A 22,250-nucleotide genomic window follows, 5' to 3' on the forward strand; every position below is an offset into this window, starting at 1 on the left:
TCATCTCCCGTCTGGATTACTGCAACTCAATGTTGGCTGGGCTCCCTGCCTGTGCCATTAAACCCCTACAATTTATCCAGAACGCTGCAGCCCGTCTGGTGTTCAACCTTCCCAAGTTCTCTCATGTCACCCCGCTCCTCCGCATACTCCACTGGCTTCCAGTTGAGGCTCGCATCTACTACAAGACCATGGTGCTTGCCTACGGAGCTGTGAGGGGAACGGCACCTCCTTACATTCAGGCTCTGATCAGACCCTATACCCAAACGAGGGCACTACGTTCATCCACCTCTGGCCTGCTAGCTCCCCTACCTCTACGGAAGCACAGTTCCCGCTCAGCCCAGTCAAAGCTATTCGCTGCTCTGGCACCCCAATGGTGGAACAAGCTCCCCCACGACGCCAGGACAGCGGAGTCACTGACCACCTTCCGGAAATCCTACCTCTTTAAGGAATACCTGGAATAGTATAAAAGTAATCATTCTACCCCTCCGCCCCCCCCCCAAAAAAAAAAAGTGGTTGTCCCACTGGCTATCATAAGTTGAATGCACCAATTTGTAAGTCGCTCTGGAAAAGAGCAGTGTGTGGCTCTGAACTAATTAGTAGGTGTCTAGTTAATGGCAGAGGACTGCAGTGCTTCTCTGGTTAATCACGGGTCAGCGCGTTGAATTAGTCTTTGTCTGCTCTGCAGGGAGTGTGTGCTTTGGTGTGTCTGCCCATCTGTACTTCTTTTCACTTGTGTTTGGCTTTAGCATTAGTTTGAGTGTGTGCCTAGCTATCAGTGTGTATATGCAACCTGTGGTGTGTGTGTGTGTGTGTGTGTGTGTGTGTGTGTGTGTGTTTAATGGTTCAGTGCAGCTCTCTGACCCAGACAGGTATGTGTACTGGCCTCTGGCTGCTGGTTGATCCACACGCCTCAGTGAGCTGTGAAATCCCTTCGCACCATATCGATTTGGCTTCCATCTATATTGACAGAGCTCATCAGAGCCCCCCCCCCCCCCCCCCACACACACACACACACACACACACACACACACACACACTCTTCTGAACCCAGCTATGGAGGGTGTTGCTATGGTAATGACAGAAAGCAAGGCACCCAGAACTCTGATTGGTCAGCCTTGATACCAGTTGGGTACCGGGGGATTTAAGGTCAGGGGTTAAATTGGGCCGGGGCCTGCCGGGAAAACACATTTGAAAGCAATTTTTAATGGCCATTGTTAAAAGTGGAGTATCACACTTACATCTATGAGCGAACTGAGCAAACTGCACCAGAGTTTTTAGAAGCAGCATGATTTAGCACTCCACAATTTGCCATGAGTGCATAGGGGAGACTGGGGCTAAATGTAACACTACGTTATAAAGTGCTTAAACCGGAGTGCCAGTGGAACGTTTTTTGGGGACATTCAAGTCATCAATATATTGCTAACTAGTAACAAGATAATGTTTAGTTTGTGATCTAGGTCATGATTAGCCCAATAGGATAAATGCAGATGGGCAACCCTATGCTTTAGCCTATTAATTTATAGACACTGTGCTGCATCAGTTGGGCTACAGGTGATAATGCTTATTGCTAAATAGCACACCTTTCTGATAAAATTTACCAATATGTTACTGGGACTATTTCTGGATGGAAGAATTATATTTTAGATGGTGTCAGCATAATTTAATTTTCATTCATTTACCTTTTAAAAAGACACCAGAACTGACCGTCTCACAGTTGTTCCGTATGACTTGGTCCACTGTTTTCCTCTCAACCCTTTGATTCAGCTGGTATGCCTGATGCCTCTTCAGCCCCACACTGTTTTTAATAATCCAATTTCTAATTGGTTTGAATTCAGTATGGCTGATAAAAACGTTCAAGGGGATCTAGGGTAAACGTAAGGGAGAAAAACCCCTCCAGGCGTCTTCTCTGGTCTGGATTACAACCTGTTGCTAAGACGAGAGCCGTGTTGGAGAGTTTGGCTTCATAACTCTTTCTCGCCTAATTCTTTATTGATTCATTCATCTGTTTGAACACACACATGGGTAAACATAATGTTAAAAGAAAAATAAATGAACAAATAATTAAGAAAAATAAATAAAAAATAATGATAGAAACTTACATAAAAATCTCCCTTATGAAAAAGTCAAAATCCATGAAAAGAAATGTTTAGCAGAGAAGAAGATGACTAAATGGGAGAATAGAATATTGATGAATTAGAGGCTACCATAACCGGCCCCACGGGGGGTAGCTAACAGAAAAGCTCTGCTTCATTAGATATGTCGGCATGACTACAGCTAGTTGTGTGTGTGTGTGTGTGTGTGCCAGCGTCATCTGTGATGTGAAATGTCACCCTGTAGTTCAGCAGTGTGTGTGTGTGTTTGTGTGATGTGAAACGTCACCCTGTAGGTCAGTGGTGTGTGTGTCTCAGTGCTAGGCTCTGGCGTTGTCATGGGAATCTGATCCCCTCTCTCCTCCACCTTCTCACTGTCTCTGATACATACTGCATGTGTGAACTGAATACAATATTGACGGTTTATCTGTCAGCCTGGTATTATCATAATGACTACCTATAGAACTTCCTAGTACCCATAGGGCACTTTTACTGAGCCAGTAGTTTGAAAATAAATCTACAATCTACGTTTGAGATTGTACATAGAAGTAACAATGTACTAGTATCACCTACCTAGAGGCCAAAGAGACAGAATTACTGTGTACTCCAGGTGGTGGATCAGTATAGGTAGAGGACCTCACTTCAACCCATATGCACATTTAAGACAGGCCTAGTCATCATACAAGGTTTAGGATGACTAAAGAGCCCAGAGGGTAAAAAGTGTCTTGGAACTTGATGCTCATTTACAATAACAAGAGAACAGCTTTAGATTATAATCATAATATGACAGAGATAATAATGATATGACAGAGATAATAATAATATGACAGAGATACAGTGGGGGAAAAAAGTATTTAGTCAGCCACCAATTGTGCAAGTTCTCCCCCTTAAAAAGATGAGAGAGGCCTGTAATTTTCATCATAGGTACACGTCAACTATGACAGACAAAATGAAGAAAAAAAAATCCAGAAAATCACATTGTAGGATTTTTTATGAATTTATTTGCAAATTATGGTGGAAAATAAGTATTTGGTCACCTACAAACAAGCAAGATTTCTGGCTCTCACAGACCTGTAACTTCTTCTTTAAGAGGCTCCTCTGTCCTCCACTCGTTCCCTGTATTAATGGCACCTGTTTGAACTTGTTATCAGTATAAAAGACACCTGTCCACAACCTCAAACAGTCACACTCCAAACTCCACTAAAGTTTCTCAATACTTTGTTATATACCCTTTGTTGGCAATGACACAGGTCAAACGTTTTCTGTAAGTCTTCACAAGGTTTTCACACACTGTTGCTGGTATTTTGGCCCATTCCTCCATGCAGATCTCCTCTAGAGCAGTGATGTTTTGGGGCTGTCGCTGGGCAACACAGACTTTCAACTCCCTCCAAAGATTTTCTATGGGGTTGAGATCTGGAGACTGGCTAGGCCACTCCAGGACCTTCAAATGCTTCTTACGAAGCCACTCCTTCGTTGCCCGGGCGGTTTGTTTGGGATCATTGTCATGCTGAAAGACCCAGCCACGTTTCATCTTCAATGCCCTTGCTGATGGAAGGAGGTTTTCACTCAAAATCTCACGATACATGGGCCCCATTCATTCTTTCCTTTACACTGATCAGTCGTCCTGGTCCGTATGCAGAAAAACAGCCCCAAAGCATGATGTTTCCACCCCCATGCTTCACAGTAGGTATGGTGTTCTTTGGATGCAACTCAGCATTCTTTGTCCTCCAAACACGACGAGTTGAGTTTTTACCAAAAAGTTCTATTTTGGTTTCATCTGACCATATGACATTCTCCCAATCCTCTTCTGGATCATCCAAATGCACTCTAGCAAACTTCAGACGGGCCTGGACATGTACTGGCTTAAGCAGGGGGACACGTCTGGCACTGCAGGATTTGAGTCCCTGGCGGCGTAGTGTGTTACTGATGGTAGGCTTTGTTACTTTGGTCCCAGCTCTCTGCAGGTCATTCACTAGGTCCCCCCGTGTGGTTCTGGGATTTTTGCTCACCGTTCTTGTGATCATTTTGACCCCACGGGGTGAGATCTTGCGTGGAGCCCCAGATCGAGGGAGATTATCAGTGGTCTTGTATGTCTTCCATTTCCTAATAATTGCTCCCACAGTTGATTTCTTCAAACCAAGCTGGTGATATCCCTTCCCTATTGCAGATTCAGTCTTCCCAGCCTGGTGCAGGTCTACAATTGTGTTTCTGGTGTCCTTTGACAGCTCTTTGGTCTTGGCCATAGTGGAGTTTGGAGTGTGACTGTTTGAGGTTGTGGACAGGTGTCTTTTATACTGATAACAAGTTCAAACAGGTGCCATTAATACAGGTAACGAGTGGAGGACAGAGGAGCCTCTTAAAGAAGAAGTTACAGGTCTGTGAGAGCCAGAAATCTTGCTTGTTTATAGGTGACCAAATACTTATTTTCCACCATAATTTGCAAATAAATTCATAAAAAATCCTACAATGTGATTTTCTGGAATTCTTTTCTCTCAATTTGTCTGTCATAGTTGACGTGTACCTATGTTGAAAATTACAGGCCTCTCTCATCTTTTTAAGTGGGAGAACTTGCACAATTGGTGGCTGACTAAATACTTTTTTCCCCACTGTAATAAAAATATGACAGAGATAATAATAATATGATGATACTGTCTGTATTTGAGGTGATTGGCAGGTGGTATTTATAACCATTATTGGCTTTTTATTTTTTTATTTAACCGTTATTTATCCAGGAAGTCCCATTGAAGTCAGGATAGTCTTTTACGAGGGAGACCTGAAATGATAGTATCAAAAGCCGAATAGAACATTTACTCCATTACTCATTTGCCAATTATTAGGTTACTAAACGTTCTGTTGCTCTTGCCTCACCCAACACCTAATACAACGGGTCCCACTCTTCTTTCCCAGTATTTAGCCTATGGCCCAGTTCCACTAGGTGGTATGTCTGTTTTCACACGTTTATCTTAGAAGATCATGTTCCTCCTCTCCAGCCATCTGAACACATTACATCCTCACTTATAAAACACCAAATACGCTGCAGTTCAGAGGTCACCGAATTCAGAGTTCACAGAGTTCTGAATGGCATGTGCAGGGGGACTTTGAGCTGGTGCCTTATCATGGACAGAGTGTGAGATAAATGTGTGAAAAAAGAGAGTGAGAAAGGAGAGAGAGAAAGGGAGAGGGACTTTACAAGGGCAGCCAGGCTCCAAGGACATTCCCTCAGCTATCATCACGTTCTGTACATCGCTGAGCTTCCAGAAACAGAAACACAGGAAGACAGACAGACAGCAGGATTATTAGAAACGCTATGGAACCACATGGACAGTGCCTTGCAAAAGTATTCAGACCCCTTGGATTCATATTTGTTTTTTAAAGCAGATATAAGTCAAAACTTTAACTTGGCCACTCAGGAACATGAACTGTCTTCTTGGTAAGCAACTCCAGTGTAGATTAGGCCTTGTGTTGCAGGTTATTATCCTGCTGAAAGGTGACTTCCTCTCCCAGTCTCTGGTGTAAAGCAGACTGAAGCAGGTTTTCCTCTAGGATTTTGTCTGTGCTTAGCTCCATCCTGTTGATTTTCATCCTGAAAAACTCCCCAGTATACCCATAACATGATGCAGCCACCACCATGCTTGAAAATAAGGAGGCAGTTACTCAGTAATGTTTTCTGTTGGATTTGCCCCAAACATAAGGATTTGCATTCAGGCCAAAAAGTGTATTCCTTTGCTATGTTATTTTGCAGTATTACTTTAGTGCCTTGTTGCATACAAGATGCATGTTTTGGAATCTTTTTTTTCTGTATATTTGTATTATTTTCACTGTCATTTAAGTCATTATTGTGGAGTCACTACAATGTTGTTGATCCATCCTCAGTTTTCTGTGTAACTGTTTTAAAATCACCAATGGCATCATGGTAACATCCCTGAGCAGTTTCATTCCTGTCCTGCAGCTCAATTCAGAAGGACGACTGTATCTTTGATGTGTCTGGGTGGTTTTATACATAATCCACTGGATAATTATTAACTTGACCATGCTTAAAGATGTATTCAATGTCTGATTTGTTATTGTTACCCATCTACCAATCACTGCCCTTCTTTATGAAGCTTCCTGGTCTTTGTAGTTGAATCTGTGCTTGAAATTCAATACTTGACTGAGGGACCTTACAGATGTATGTATGGGGGACAGAGGAAGGGTTAGCCATAAATCATGTCAACCCCTATTATTTCACACAGAGGGTGTCCATGTAACTTATTATGTGATTTTCTAAGCCAAATTTGACTCCTGGACTGATTCAGGCTTGTCTAAATGAATGGGTTGAATACTTATTCAACAACTATATTTTAGTTATGAATGTTTTATTTATCTTTTGAAAAAAAGTACTTCTCTTCCACTTTGACATTAGAGTATTTTTTTGTAGATTGTTAACCAAAAAATTACAATTAAATCTATTTTAATCCCACTTTGTAACACAATAAAATGTAAAGAACTCCAAGGGGTCTGAATGCTTTTGCAAGGCACTGTATCTGTTGATAAGGAAACTTTCATACACATATTTTTGTGGCATGTATTTATTGTTTTATCTCTGAGAGAGACAGGGAGATCATCAATGTTTATTTTGTGATGTATATTGATGTATAAATAGTTGATACTTTTCACACAAAAAGGCCTTTCAGCAAAATACACATTGAAAACAGTAGACATTTGTGGGCTATGATTTTGTAGTGTGTGTGTGTGTGTGTGTGTGTGTGTTTCAGAACCCAGAGCCAAATCTCACGTGAACGCTAGCCAGCTATGTTAACAGCCTGTCACGAGAGACTAGCCTGTCACGAGAGACTAGCCTGTCACGAGAGACTAGCCTGTCACGGGAGACTAGCCTGTCACGAGAGACTAGCCTGTCACGAGAGACTAGCCTGTCACGAGAGACTAGCCTGTCACGAGAGACTAGCCTGTCACGAGAGACTGTGTCTGTGTTTGTGCGTGCATCTTTCTTTTGGATTAGAGATTAAACGAGTGCAAGACGTTGAGCAGCTACGCGTGTCAGATGCTGTCCCAGTAACCCTCATGCTTAATAGAATTAGCACTAGTAGATTGCAGCTGAGACTATGTATTAGCCCCCCCCGTACTGTACAAAGTGACCAATCAAAGCACACGATACTTACTGCTGATTCACGATGCTTTATCATCATGATACAGAGTATAACTACCTTAATGACTCTGGAATAGCATTGTAATAGCAGATCAGTAACGTCAGCTGCTCCAGCTCCTGGTACTTGGTACAAACTGCTGTTACTGGATCTGACTGGTGATAAATAACTTACTTATTGGGGAGGAAAATCAATGTGCTGGTGCGCTTGAATAGGTAATAACTATAAGATCATTGAGGCTTTATATAAGGTGTTCTTTGAAAAGGGTCGTCTATGACTGGATTAATGATTACATTCCAATATAATCCACTAATTCAGCATCTTGGAGAAAAACAAAGTGGATAAATTCCACCACTTAGTAAAACCAAAAATGTAGAAACATTTATCGTGGGACAAAAAAAAAAATCTCCATTAAGGCACTCTTGTTTTTCTTCAAGATTGCCTTGATATGAAAAATAAGCCCCATGATAATTCTTTCTAAATGTTTTGTTTACTTAGTGGTGGATATTATCCCTTTTGTTTTTCTCCAAGATGCTTATTGAATTATTGGATTATATTGGAATTGAGTAATTTATCCTGAGGGGAACTCTATGGGTGACATGAGGCTGTAAAAACAATGCCTAACACAGGACGCGTTCCAGATGGGCATTTAACCATCTCACTCCTCAGCTTGAATTGTCTCCACCCGAGCTACCTAATAGTTTATCGGTGGCATAAATGTCTAAGACGTCATCAAGGGGGCGGTCACATGTGTTTGCGAGACAGAGGTTCTGAGTCCCAGTCTCGATGTGAGCTGGTAAGGGAAGAAGAGATCGGTTAAACAAGCCCAGTGACCTCCTTCACATTATGCACAATGACAGTAGTCGCAAAGTAGCATTATAGGTACACTCTATAACACATTCACAGATAATAAGATGACTACAAAGGTCCCCAGGCATTATGAGAACCTTTCTACTAAAAACAAGTAATGACAGGTCTGGGATCTCACCAACTTCAAGGACCATCTTTATAGTAATGACAGGTCTGTGATCCCACCAACCTCAAGGACCATCTTTATAGTAATGACAGGTCTGTGATCTCACCAACCTCAAGGGCCATCTTTATAGTAATGACAGGTCTGGGATCTCACCAACCTCAAGGACCATCTTTATAGTAATGACAGGTCTGGGATCTCACCAACCTCAAGGACCCTCTCTGCTCTATGATGACTTGACTTCATTACTGACATCAACCCCTTGTACTTTTATCCTTATAGAGTGGTTATTTTTTAGGGCCATCACCATCATCCCAAATTGTCCTCATATCCCATATTGTCCTCATATCATAGATTGTCCTCATATCCCAGATTGTCCTCATATCCTAGATTGTCCTCATATCCCATATTGTCCTCATATCCCAGATTATCCTCATATCTCAGATTATCCTCATATCTCAGATTGTCCTCATATCCCAGATTGTCCTCATATCCTAGATTGTCCTCATATCCCAGATTGTCCTCATATCCCATATTGTCCTCATATCCTAGATTGTCCTCATATCCCAGATTGTCCTCATATCCCAGATTGTCCTCATATCCCAGATTGTCCTCATATCCCAGATTGTCCTCATTACCAGCTAGCCTACAGCTTTATTATTATATTCCCTGAATTTGAAAGTCCTCACTAATCTCATAAAAAATATGTTGGTTTGTGATGCAAGTGAGAGGAAGTAGAACAGAGGATTAGTTGTTTCCAAGTCCAGGGAAAATCATCTGTTGCATTGATTTAATCTCCAGGTGGAATTGTGTGACCCAGCGATCGTCTTTTGTCCAGATCAGATAAGCCATGTGCTAAAACCCCTAAAAGAGAACACGTTGGCTCCCTGTTGTTGCGTGCACAAGAGAGAGTTACATTTGTAACCATGGAGATCCTACTCTTGATACCAAAGGCGACCCCTATTCTTTTTTTTTTGCTGCTGGACATGAAAAAAAACAAGATGTGCCATCAAAGTGGAGCAGCTTTACAGTGCAGTAACTCTTCCGTTCAAAGAGGGGCAAATAATGCCCTTTGGGCAATATCAACTCCTACCTTATTCAGAGAGGCTGAAAGACATGATGAATAAGGCTAAGTATGTTTACCAGTGAGTTGTAAAGTGCAGTAGTAGTGGCCCGTAATTCTCTATGAGGTGTTTTTCATTACTATCCTCAACTGCCATTTGTAGAGTTAACTTGGGATGAGAACTTAAGATGGAATTGGCTCATACACTGTGTATTCAAGGTAAAAGCAGCCTATGTGATGGCACAGCAAAATGTCAACGTCAGTTGGACATATGTGCTGTATTGGCTTGGAAACTGGGCCATGGCCCTATGCCTTAGGATCAGTATTTGGGTCACTGTACTGCACCACTAGACTATCTACCTGGGTTTTAAAAAGAGATTAAAGGTTTCTGAGTAGGAGGCTATTTGGAGGAGGTCTTCAGGCGATGTTGTGAGGGCCATTGAAATAGTTTTAGTAGGTCAGAATGTCATCAGAGATTTGTTTGAGGACAAAGAGCTCTAATGGAATGTTGGCAGTGTTCCAGTGTTCCCTGAGGTGAGTTCAACAAGTGTTCTGTTTGCAGCAAACATGTTACTTAGTAAGAATTTCAGTTGAACGATTTGAATGAACATTCCAAAATGTCACGGTTAAACATCAAACAGATCATTTTTGTAAGGATAACTGTGGCAGTTTAGCCACAATAATCTATCTGCAAATGACTTTGCTATTCCCACTACATATAATAGCCACATGAATGGCCACATTATTATTCCTAGCGACAGTTTTAGTGGTGATCCTCCTGAATGTTGGATTAGTTTTTCCTCAAGGGCCTTTATGGCCACTGGTTGCAGCTGGCCTGCTAGCCTACATCAGTGACTAATTTTGTTCAAATCAAACTTATTTAATCAGTTGAAGAATGACAGACAAAAGATGTAATGGGTCTGCGCTCAAAAGGATGTCGCATAAAGCTTAATTCACTTTTAATTATTATAATTTATTTTTTTACTGCATCAAGGATAGCGTACACAGACGTTTCGGCTTTGCAGCCTTCTTCAGTGTTTAGAGGGAACACAGGTAAGCAGCAGGTGTTTCTAATCAGGGTGGTCACTCATCTTCCAATCAGGGATGTGACTTTTCTGGTCTACCAGTATACACGTTACAGTCACAAAGATATACAGAGTTATAGGGTATGGGAGCGGGCACGAAGGGCAATTGAGGGCATCAGGCGTGAACCATTCAGTTGAAGAATGCTCATGTTTCTTACTGTGGAAATCTCTGGCAGACATGAGAGCAGGCTAGCAGATATGATGACACTGCTCAATGGCTGGAGACTGAAACAGTTGCAGTAGCCTATGCGACTATTGGCAAGGCTACCCAATCTCAGAAAAGTTCACCCAGTCTCTCTAGGAAATTGTGGGACTTCCCTACCGCAAATAATTATAATAAACTATTATACAAATAATTAGGTGGGTGCTTTTATTTGTCCAGTTTCACACATGTAAAGGTGTGTATTATACACGTACATTGAGTGTACAAAACATTAGGAACACCTGCTCTTTCCATGACAGACTGACCAGGTGAATCCAGGTGAAAGCTATGATCCCTTATTGATGTCACTTTTTAAATCCACTTCAATCAGTGTAGATGAAGGGAGGAGACAGGTTAAAGAAAGATTTGTAAGCCTTGAGATAATTGAGACATGGATTGTGTATGTGTGCCATTCAGAGGGTGAATGGGCAAGATAAAATATTTAAATGCCTTTTGAACAGGGTATGGTAGTAGGTGCCAGGCGCACCGGTTTGAGTGTGTCAAGAACTGCCACGCTGCTAGGTTTTTAACGCTGAACAGTTTCCCGTGTGTATCAAGAATGGTCCACCACCCAAAGGACATCCAGCCAACTTGACACAACAGTGAGAAGCATTGGAGTCAACATGGGCCAGCATCCCTGTGGAACGCTTTCGACACCTTGTAGAGTCCAAGCCCTGTCGAATTGAGGCTGTTCTGAGGGCAAAAGAGGGTGCAACTCAATATTTGGAACACTCAGTGTATAGCACAGGGTCAAGGAGCTAATTCTGTTCCTGTGACAGGTGTTGACTGGGATGCTGTTCCGCTGCCGCAGACACTAAGTCCCTACATAGTTAATTGGTTAATTTTTACCTACTTCACCATGCGAACCTCATGTGAGTGCCTCCCTCCAGACCACAGTTAAGTGGAGTCACTCACATATACAGTAACAATACAGCACACTGGTGTCTGGTAGAGCTATGCATTTTGAATGAAATCCAACTGTTCCCAGGCTCTACTCAACAGACCAGCCGGTAAATAATTAATAGAGGCTTTGTGGCCAATGAGTAGGCATATTTATAAATCAGCCATAACGCACAGTAATATTCAGACACAGGATTATTATTTGTTTACAGTGCAACTGTTGTCTTTACTAATTGGTCCGTTGAGTCAGGTGGTCAGTTGATCAGTTGACCAAAAAGACACAGAGAGCCCATAGCGCTCGGCTGAGGGGAGGGCATGAGCAGGTTCATTTGAAAAGGATTCCCCTTTCAGGGTAGCGCCTTATTGTGTCTCACTGTGGTTGGCTGAACACTAGCTGTAGGTAGCTGTCACTCATAAGGTCTTACGGGGTGACCAGATACTCCTGCTCGGGACAGAATAAGAGAGGGAGAGAGAGAGACCATATTAGAGACACATATTTCCCTCAGATTACACAGACCCACAATAAACTTCCATTCCTATTGGGTGAAATATCACAGTGTGCCATCACAGCAGCAATATTTGTGACCTGTTGCCACAAGAAAAGGGCAATCAGTGAAGAACAAACACCATTGAAAATACAACCCATATTTATTTCACTTTTGTTTATTATCTATTTCACTTGCTTTGGCAATGTAAACATATGTTTCCCATTCCAATAAAGCCCTTTGAATTGAATTGATAGAATGAGAGACAGCAGATCCTTTCTTATCCTCCAGCTCCTGAGGGCGGCCCCAAGCTGTGAGGCTGCAGCTTGGGAAGGAGGGAGGAGAAGGAGGGGGGTTGTGTGGTGAAGGATGCGGGCGGGGGGCAAAGTGCACCAGCCTCTGAGTGGATCAGGGGTTTGAGCAGTGAAGTATGTAACAGTTTTGCTTCCGTCCCTCTCCTCGCCCCTACCTGGGCTTGAACCAGGGACCCTCTGCACACAACGACAACAGTCACCCTCGAAGCACCGTTACCCGTCGCTCCACAAAAGCTGCGGCTCTTGCAGAGCAAGGGAAACAACTACTTCAAGGTCTCAGAGCGAGTGACGTCAGCGATTGAAACGCTACTAGTGCGCACCGCTAACTAACTAGCCATTTCACACTGGTTACACCTACACTCTTAGAAATAAAGGTGCTATCTGGAACCTAAAATGGTTATTCGGCTGTCTCCATAGGATAACCCTTTGAAGAACACTTTTTGGTTCCAGGTAGAACCCTTTTGAGTTCCATTTAGAACTCGTTACACAGAGGGTTCTACATAGAACCCAAAAGAGTTCTACCTGAAACCAAAAAGGGTTCTATTTGGAACAAAAAGGGTTATCCTATGGGGACAGCTAAAGAACCCTTTTGGAACCCTGGGTGTAGCCCTGGGAGAGAGGGCGAGGGCTGGGGTTAGTGAAGGAGAGGCAGGTGACTTGGTTTGGAAGGACCGTCCTTCTGTTCTTCTGCTGTAGAGCAGCCAGGGGAGGCTGTAATAAGCTCCTTCCTTTAATCCAAACTTCAGCCACAGATCAAAAAGCCGATTATCCCCAATGTCAGTGTAGTCCAATGACATGGGGACCGGTGGGAGTTGTTTGGAGCAAATCTCTTATTTGTCTTGATGTCGTTTTTAAGCTATTAAGCTCTTTGGTGCAGTATTTGTCTTTAGAGTATAGTTCTAAAAGACTTTAAATCTAGGGCTCAAATGCTCATACTTTACTGGGCTTTGTCGGAACACGTGCCACCATGTTCTGACTGCTGTGTCACAAGATGTCCCTCTAAACAGCCTCAAACAATCCCCAACAGTCCACCACCAACTGAAACAGTAAACTAGGAACACTGAAAACACCTCAGAAAACTGTACTTAAAGTGAAAGTTTAGGGTTGGCAATAGCTGAAAAAGCCAGGAAATTAGAACCAGCACTTTGAGTAATATTAAAAATATATTTACACTTGGCTTTCGTTTACCGTGTTTATCGTTGCTTACCGCTGATAACCAGACAGCCAAATTGAATAACTAGCCCCTCAGCGCTAACATTGGACAATGATGTCTTTGTGACTGTGCAGACTGGGTGGTCCTACATGACTGAGTGAGCTTAGCCTCTGGTGTATTTTCCAAGGGGCTTCTGTAACTGAGTAAATGTACACTAGTCCTGATTAGTAGAATAAGCTACTACTCTCTAGCTCTATTTAACTCCCAGTCTGCCATCATGAATAGTCTTGAGATGAGAGGCCCTGGCTTGGGCTTGTCAGACTTGACCCAGGGAATTATACACAGGCACAAGAACACACAGACACACACGCTGACCCACACACAGGTCCATCTGTTCCCAGGGGGATTTGAATCAGGGGACGATCCCAGATGTTGATGAATATATAAATACACAGTATTGTTGTTCTTCAACTATCTATCTAAACCTCTACACCTTTTGGCTGTCTGTGTTGGCTGACAGCGTTGATCCCTAAGAGCTGTCTGTGGGTCTGTTTGTTCGCTTGTCTGTCTGCATGGAGCTTTTCTTTCCCCTTCAACCTAAATCTCTTTATTGCTTTTTATAGCATCTTTGTTGTTGGATATCATATGTCATTGCCTTCAGCTGGTAGCCTACTAACAAAACATTGTTTACTGTAGAATATGCCACATTAGCAAGTCTTGTAATCATAAAGAGGTGCAGTGTTGATAGACATTTTAGACATTTGGCGTGGAAATTATTACACAGGGACACCCAAAGTCAATCTTAAATGAATCATTGTTTATTATCAGCGCGCTGGAGAGGTTCCAACAAACGTGATGCACCATAGTGAACGTCTGTCAGGAGCTCTAAAGGGGCAGTCCCGTTAGTTCTCTTATATACTGCAGACCAGTCATATTTGCATGATTTAGCTTATTCATAATTAATTCATCATTAACGTTTGCTTCATTCATGTGACCGACCAATACTGGGTCATGCATGTGACAGACCAATACCTCACGAGGCTTCTTCTCTAACCTTGAAACTGAGATATCTTTCTTTCTCAAAACAAGGGTCTGGGCGTACTGCCAAATTGCAGATACTGATAGTGAGGATTCGCTCAGTCAGTCACTTGCATGAACACAGAAATGTATAAATAGAAAAGCTCCAACATAAAATGTTCCATCGTACATTGAATGTGTCCCAAATGGTAAACTATTCCAACTATAGTGCACTATATGGGTCAAATGTAGTGCACTAAAAAGAGAATTAGGGTGCCATTTGGGACAGAGCCATTGAGACATTCAGAGGTCTTTGCTGTAGTCCAGTGTAAATAATGCTTAATCTAACAGATCAGCAATTGGGAGACTAAACAGAACATTCTTCTACGTTTTAAACAGCAGGCATTCATCCACCCGCCTTTTGAGATGTAAAACCTGAGAAACCAAATGATAAGACTCACATGAATGCGCTAAAAAGAAAAGCTCATTAAGTCACTGGCTTGGACTACGCATAATTATACACATTTTGACATGTGATGGTGATGTGAGGCGAAATCCCAGAAATGGGCTTGTTGTTTAGGTCATGGTGACTCTGAGGTTAGTAAATGTGACGGGGGAAATATCGCCTTCTGGGGCCTCTGACTGTTGTGGCGTGATGCATGGTTGTGATTCTGCCACATTGGGGGAGGTAAAGGGAGGGTGGGGGTGTCCTGTGATCTGTCCCATGACTGCAGAGGATGTTGTCCCACATTATAATGCCCCCCTTCCCACCTGCCCCACACACACACACACACACCCAGGTCCCTCTGAAGGCCTACAGTCAGATGTGTAACTGTAGCCTGTGTGTGTTTGTGTGTGTGTGTGTTTGTTTGTGTGTGTGTGTGTGTGTGTGTGTGTGTGTGTGTGTGTGTGTGTGTGTGTGTGTGTGTGTGTGTGTGTGTGTGTGTTGGCAGATCGTTGGAGAACAGCTGTGTGATGCTGTGGCTGCTGGTCCTTGTCCTGCCCGGGGTGGCATGCAGCGCCCTGACCCAGAACCTTCTACAGCCAGACAACGACCACAGAGACGGTGAGTCACACGGCCCACTACAGACTGACCTCACAGTCCACTAGATAGACTGTCTCTGTCACTGTGTGTCTCTGTGGGTGTCTCTGTGTGTCTCTGTGAGTGTCTCTTTGTGTCTCTTTGTGTCTCTGTGTGTCTCCGTGGCTGTCTGTGGGTCTCTGTGGGTGTCTCTGTGGGTGTCTTTGTGTTTTCTCTGTGTATCTCTGTGGGTGTATCTGTGTCACTGTGTGTCTCTGTGTGCAGTAGTCGCAACATTGCAGTCCAATTGATATTGGATTCTGTTTCTGCTGTTATGGCGACAGGTAGTGTCAGGTAAATAAAGTTATTAGAATGATCTATTGCTCAATACAGAGAACTGGTCGAACTGCAAAGCTTCTTTCTCTTAAATTTTTGATTGCTATGTTGTTCTGTCCAGCCTCCCGTTCCACTTCGTTTGGACAAAGGAGGTAATTCCTGTCGTTCCATGGGTTCAGTCTGTACGGTACCAGTTTGTTGTTTGTTGAGCTGCATTCAGTTCAAGAGAAAGATGTCTCAATTCTCAGAAGTCGACACAGAGAGCCCAGTGTGCCTCATTGAATCAGCCACTGCCATGCTTAAGACCAAGCGCCTTGCTGACGGCTCTCTCTTTAGACACGGTCCAGGGACTTCCGATGCAGTTGTTTGTTCTTGTGGTGCCGAACAGTATTCTTCAGTCCTGGTGTTGCCAGGTTTTAGTTAGTGCATCACCAACACACCTGATTAAACTAATCAAGGGCTTGCTGATTAGTTAAATCAATAATTAGATAACTAGTTCAATTTATAATACATTGTGTTTATTCTAGGCTGTAAAACTGCCTCCACAGTCCACACCCTTGTCGACCAGGACTGAAGAGATTTTCTTATTCAGTCACTTGGGTTTATTAAGCAGCATTTTGGTCCTTTCTGTGGAAAACATTTCACTGAAACAAAAGCAAGCAGTGCTCCTAATTCTGTTGTCTCGTTCCCCCTCCAGTCTGAGGAACAGATGTGGGCCAGCCAGCTATCCTGTCATGGCGGACCCTGGTCGTCAGCTTGTCATTTGTGCGATACCCCGTTCTGCGCTGCTTGTTCAGTGAATAAACCAGAACATGAGTTGTGAATTATATATCAGGCCTACCTGCCTGCCTGCCTCCACAGACAGAGCTACACTGCCTCTGCAGAGGGAGGAAGACAGCTGGTCTGGTTAAACCTTGATATCGGTTTACGGAAGCTACTGAATAATCATATGCTTAGCTGAGCTGCTGAGGTACAAGTTTGTTCCCGCTTGTTGAGCTAAGGTAACGGTGTGGCATGTGGCATAAGTCTCCCGCTGTGATTTCTGAAGAGCTGCAGGGTACGTGGACCAGACAGTGTCGGACGTAGTAGAAGAGACAGCCATCATGTCCTCCTCTCTTCTCTCCACCATCTTCCCCTTACATGAGTGTATCACCGTCAGATAATGTGTCTGCATTCAAACTCATTTAGGGGGAAGATGGTGGAGAGGAGGACATGATGGCTGTCAATTCTATTACGTCTTACACTATCTGGTCTGTGTACCCTGCAGCTCTTCAGAAATCACAGTGGGAGACTCATCATGAACATTGTGACCAGTACAATACAGTACAGTACAATACATTCCCTTTTGATAAAATAGAAGCTTGATCAAGGACAGAGGGCAGGGGGGAACAAATATAGAAAAAGAAAAAATGAATGACATTTTCAGTGTGCTTCATTTAGTAAGACGTTGTTAGCTGAATTGATATTAAATTCAGCGGTGCTAAAAATGCTAGTGTTGTTGATGCACTTTGAATACAATAATTATGCAGTCAAGAAACCAATCTTTTAAGACTTACTTTATATATGTATGTATGTATGTATGTATGTATGTATGTATGTATGTATGTATGTATAAATGTAATGTAATGTATGTATGTATGTATAAATGTAATGTATGTATGTATGTATAAATGATGTATATGGCGTAGTTACAGTAAGTATTATGATGGGTTGCCTATGGTATATGTTGCAACACTACTACTGAAGTCAGTGATGCTTATCTGGTGGACAGGTCACATGACTAATGACCTTACTCTGACTGGACCCGTCTAATTGGTTGAAGGTATTCTGTATCCTAACTAATTAAGCACTGACCGTCTCTAATTAGTGTTATGGCTACTGCAGCTAATAGTGGTAATGCAGTGGAGGTAAGCTCTCACAGCACAGCCCCTCTATGACCACAGTCATAGCACTAATACAGTGGAGGTACAGTAAGCTGGTCGTTCATAGTCTTATACAGTGGGGAAAAAAAGTATTTAGTCAGCCACCAATTGTTCAAGTTCTCCCACTTAAAAAGATGAGATAGGCCTGTAATTTTCATCATAGGTACACGTCAACTATGACAGACAAAATGAGGGAAAAAATCCAGAAAATCACATTGTAGGATTTTTTATGAATTTATTTGCAAATTATGGTGGAAAATAAGTATTTGGTCAATAACAAAAGTTTCTCAATACTTTGTTATATACCCTTTGTTGGAAATGACACAGGTCAAACGTTTTCTGTAAGTCTTCACAAGGTTTTCACACACTGTTGCTGGTATTTTGCAGCGCTCCTAGTAGCCGGGGACTTTAATGCAGGGAAACTTAAATCCGTTCTACCTAATTTCTACCAGCATGTTAAATGTGCAACCAGAGGGGAAAAAACTCTAGACCACCTTTACTCCACACACAGAGACACATACAAAGCTCTCCCTCACCCTCCATTTGGCAAATCTGACCATAACTCTATCCTCCTGATTCCTGCTTATAAGCAAAAACTGAAGCAGGAAGCACCAGTGATTCGGTTAATAAAAAAGTGGTCAGATGACGCAGATGCTAAGCTACAGGACTGTTTTGCTAGCACAGACTGGAACATGTTCCGGGATTCTTCAGACAGCATTGAGGAGTACACCACATCAGTCACTGGCTTCATCAATAAGTGCATCGATGATGTCGTCCCCACAGTGACCGTACGTACATACCCCAACCAGAAGCCATGGATTACAGGAAACATCCGCACTGAGCTAAAGGGTAGAGCTGCCGCTTTCAAGGAACGGGACTCTAACCCGGACGCTTATAAGAAATCCCGCTATGACCTCCGACGAACCATCAAACAGGCAAAGAGTCAATACAGGTCTAAGATTGAATCATACTACACTGGCTCTGACGCTCGTCGGATGTGGCAGGGCTTGAAAACTATTACAGACTACAAAGGGAAGCACAGCCGCGAGCTGCCCAGTGACACAAGCCTACCAGACGAGCTAAACCACTTCTATGCTCGCTTCGAGGCAAGCAACACTGAAGCATGCACGAGAGCACCAGCTGTTCCGGACGACTATGTGATCACGCTCTCCGTAGCCGATGTGAGTAAGACTTTTAAGCAGGTCAACATTCACAAGGCCGCAGGGCCAGACGGATTACCAGGACGTGTACTCCGAGCATGTGCTGACCAACTGGCAAGTGTCTTCACTGACATTTTCAACATGTCCCTGACTGAGTCTGTAATACCAACATGTTTCAAGCAGACCACCATAGTCCCCGTGCCCAAGAACTCTAAGATAACCTGCCTAAATGACTACCGACCCGTAGCACTGACGTCTGTAGCCATGAAGTGCTTTGAAAGACTGGTCATGGCTCACATCAACAGCATAATCCCAGAAACCCTAGACCCACTCCAATTTGCATACCGCCCCAACAGATCCACAGATGATGCAATCTCTATCGCACTCCACACTGCCCTTTCCCACCTGGACAAGAGGAACACCTACGTGAGAATGCTATTCATTGACTACAGCTCAGCATTCAACACCATAGTGCCCTCTAAGCTCATCACTAAGCTAAGGATCCTGGGACTAAACACCTCCCTCTGCAACTGGATCCTGGACTTCCTGACGGGCCGCCCCCAGGTGGTAAGGGTAGGTAACAACACATCTGCCACACTGATCCTCAACACGGGGGCCCCTCAGGGGTGCGTGCTCAGTCCCCTCCTGTACTCTCTGTTCACCCATGACTGCATGGCCAGGCACGACTCCAACACCATCATTAAGTTTGCCGACGACACAACAGTGGTAGGCCTGATCACCGACAACGATGAGACAGCCTATAGGGAGGAGGTCAGAGATCTGGCCGTGTGGTGCCAGGACAACAACCTCTCCCTCAACGTGACCAAGACAAAGGAGATGATTGTGGACTACAGGAAAAAAAAGAGGACTGAGCACGCCCCCATTCTCATCGACGGGGCTGTAGTGGAACAGGTTGAGAGCTTCAAGTTCCTTGGTGTCCACATCACCAACGAACTATCATGGTCCAAACACACCAAGACAGTCGTGAAGAGGGCACGACAAAGCCTATTCCCCCTCAGGAGACTAAAAATATTTGGCATGGGTCCTCAGATCCTCAAAAAATTCTACAGCTGCACCATCGAGAGCATCCTGACTGGTTGCATCACCGCCTGGTATGGCAACTGCTTGGCCTCTGACCGCAAGGCACTACAGAGGGTAGTGCGTACGGCCCAGTACATCACTGGGGCAAAGCTCCCTGCCATCCAGGACCTCTATACCAGGCGGTGTCAGAGGAAGGCCCTCAAAATTGTCAAAGACTCCAGCCACCCTAGTCATAGACTGTTCTCTCTGCTACCGCACGGCAAGCGGTACCGGAGTGCCAAGTCTAGGTCCAAAAGACTTCTCAACAGCTTCTACCCCCAAGCCATAAGACTCCTGAACAGCTAATCATGGCTACCCGGACTATTTGCACTGCCCCCCCACCCCATCCTTTTTACGCTGCTGCTACTCTGTTAAGTATTTATGCATAGTCACTTTAACTCTACCCACATGTACATATTACCTCAACTACCTCAACTAGCCGGTGCCCCCGCACATTGACTATGCAACGGTACCCCCCTGTATATATAGCCTCCCTACTGTCACTTTATTTTACTGTATATATAGCCTCCCTACTGTCACTTTATGTCACTTTATTTTACTTCTGCTCTTTTTTTCTCAACACTTTTTTGTTGTTGTTTTATTCCTACTTTTTTTGTTTAAAATAAATGCACTGTTGGTTAAGGGCTGTAAGTAAGCATTTCACTGTAATGTCTGCACCTGTTGTATTCGGCGCATGTGACCAATAAAATTTGATTTGATTTGATTTGATTTTGGCCCATTCCTCCATGCAGATCTCCTCTAGAGCAGTGATGTTTTGGGGCTGTCGCTGGGCAACACAGACTTTCAACTCCCTCCAAAGATTTTCTATGGGGTTGAGATCTGGAGACTGGCTAGGCCACTCCAGGACCTTGAAATGCTTCTTACGAAGCCACTCCTTCGTTGCCCGGGCGGTGTGTTTGGGATCATTGTCATGCTGAAAGACCCAGCCACGTTTCATCTTCAATGCCCTTGCTGATGGAAGGAGGTTTTCACTCAAAATCTCACGATACATGGCCCCATTCATTCTTTCCTTTACACGGATCAGTCGTCCTGGTCCCTTTGCAGAAAAACAGCCCCAAAGCATGATGTTTCCACCCCCATGCTTCACAGTAGGTATGGTGTTCTTTGGATGCAACTCAGAATTCTTTGTCCTCCAAACACGACGAGTTGAGTTTTTACCAAAACGTTCTATTTTGGTTTCATCTGACCATATGACATTCTCCCAATCCTCTTCTGGATCATCCAAATGCACTCTAGCAAACTTCAGACGGGCCTGGACATGTACTGGCTTAAGCAGGGGGACACGTCTGGCACTGCAGGATTTGAGTCCCTGGCGGCGTAGTATGTTACTGATGGTAGGCTTTGTTACTTTGGTCCCAGCTCTCTGCAGGTCATTCACTAGGTCCCCCCGTGTGGTTCTGGGATTTTTGCTCACCGTTCTTGTGATCATTTTGACCCCACGGGGTGAGATCTTGCGTGGAGCCCCAGATCGAGGGAGATTATCAGTGGTCTTGTATGTCTTCCATTTCCTAATAATTGCTCCCACAGTTGATTTCTTCAAACCAAGCTGCTTATCTATTGCAGATTCAGTCTTCCCAGCCTGGTGCAGGTCTACAATTTTGTTTCTGGTGTCCTTTGACAGCTCTTTGGTCTTGGCCATATTGGAGTTTGGAGTGTGACTGTTTGAGGTTGTGGACAGGTGTCTTTTATACTGATAACAAGTTCAAACAGGTGCCATTAATACAGGTAACGAGTGGAGGAGAGAGGAGCCTCTTAAAGAAGAAGTTACAGGTCTGTGAGAGCCAGAAATCTTGCTTGTTTGTAGGTGACCAAATACTTATTTTCCACCATAATTTGCAAATAAATTCATAAAAAATCCTACAATGTGATTTTCTGGATTTTTCTTTCTCAATTTGTCTGTCATAATTGACGTGTACCTATGATGGAAATTACAGGCCTCTCTCATATTTTTAAGTGGGAGAACTTGCACAATTGGTGGCTGACTAAATACTTTTTTTCCCCACTGTATGTAGAGGAGGTAAGCTCTCAGCTGGTCGTTCATAGTCTAAAATGTAGAGGAGGTAAGCTCTCAGCTGGCCGTTCATAGTCTAAAATGTAGAGGAGGTAAGCTCTCAGCTGGTCGTTCATAGTCTTATATGTAGAGGAGGTAAGCTCTCAGCTGGTCGTTCATAGTCTAAAATGTAGAGGAGGTAAGCTCTCAGCTGGTCGTTCATAGTCTAAAATGTAGAGGAGGTAAGCTCTCAGCTGGTCGTTCATAGTCTTATATGTAGAGGAGGTAAGCTCT

This window comes from Coregonus lavaretus (assembly GCF_964263955.1).
Source record: "Coregonus lavaretus genome assembly, chromosome: 35".
In the NCBI taxonomy this organism is placed as follows: Eukaryota; Metazoa; Chordata; class Actinopteri; order Salmoniformes; family Salmonidae; genus Coregonus; species Coregonus lavaretus.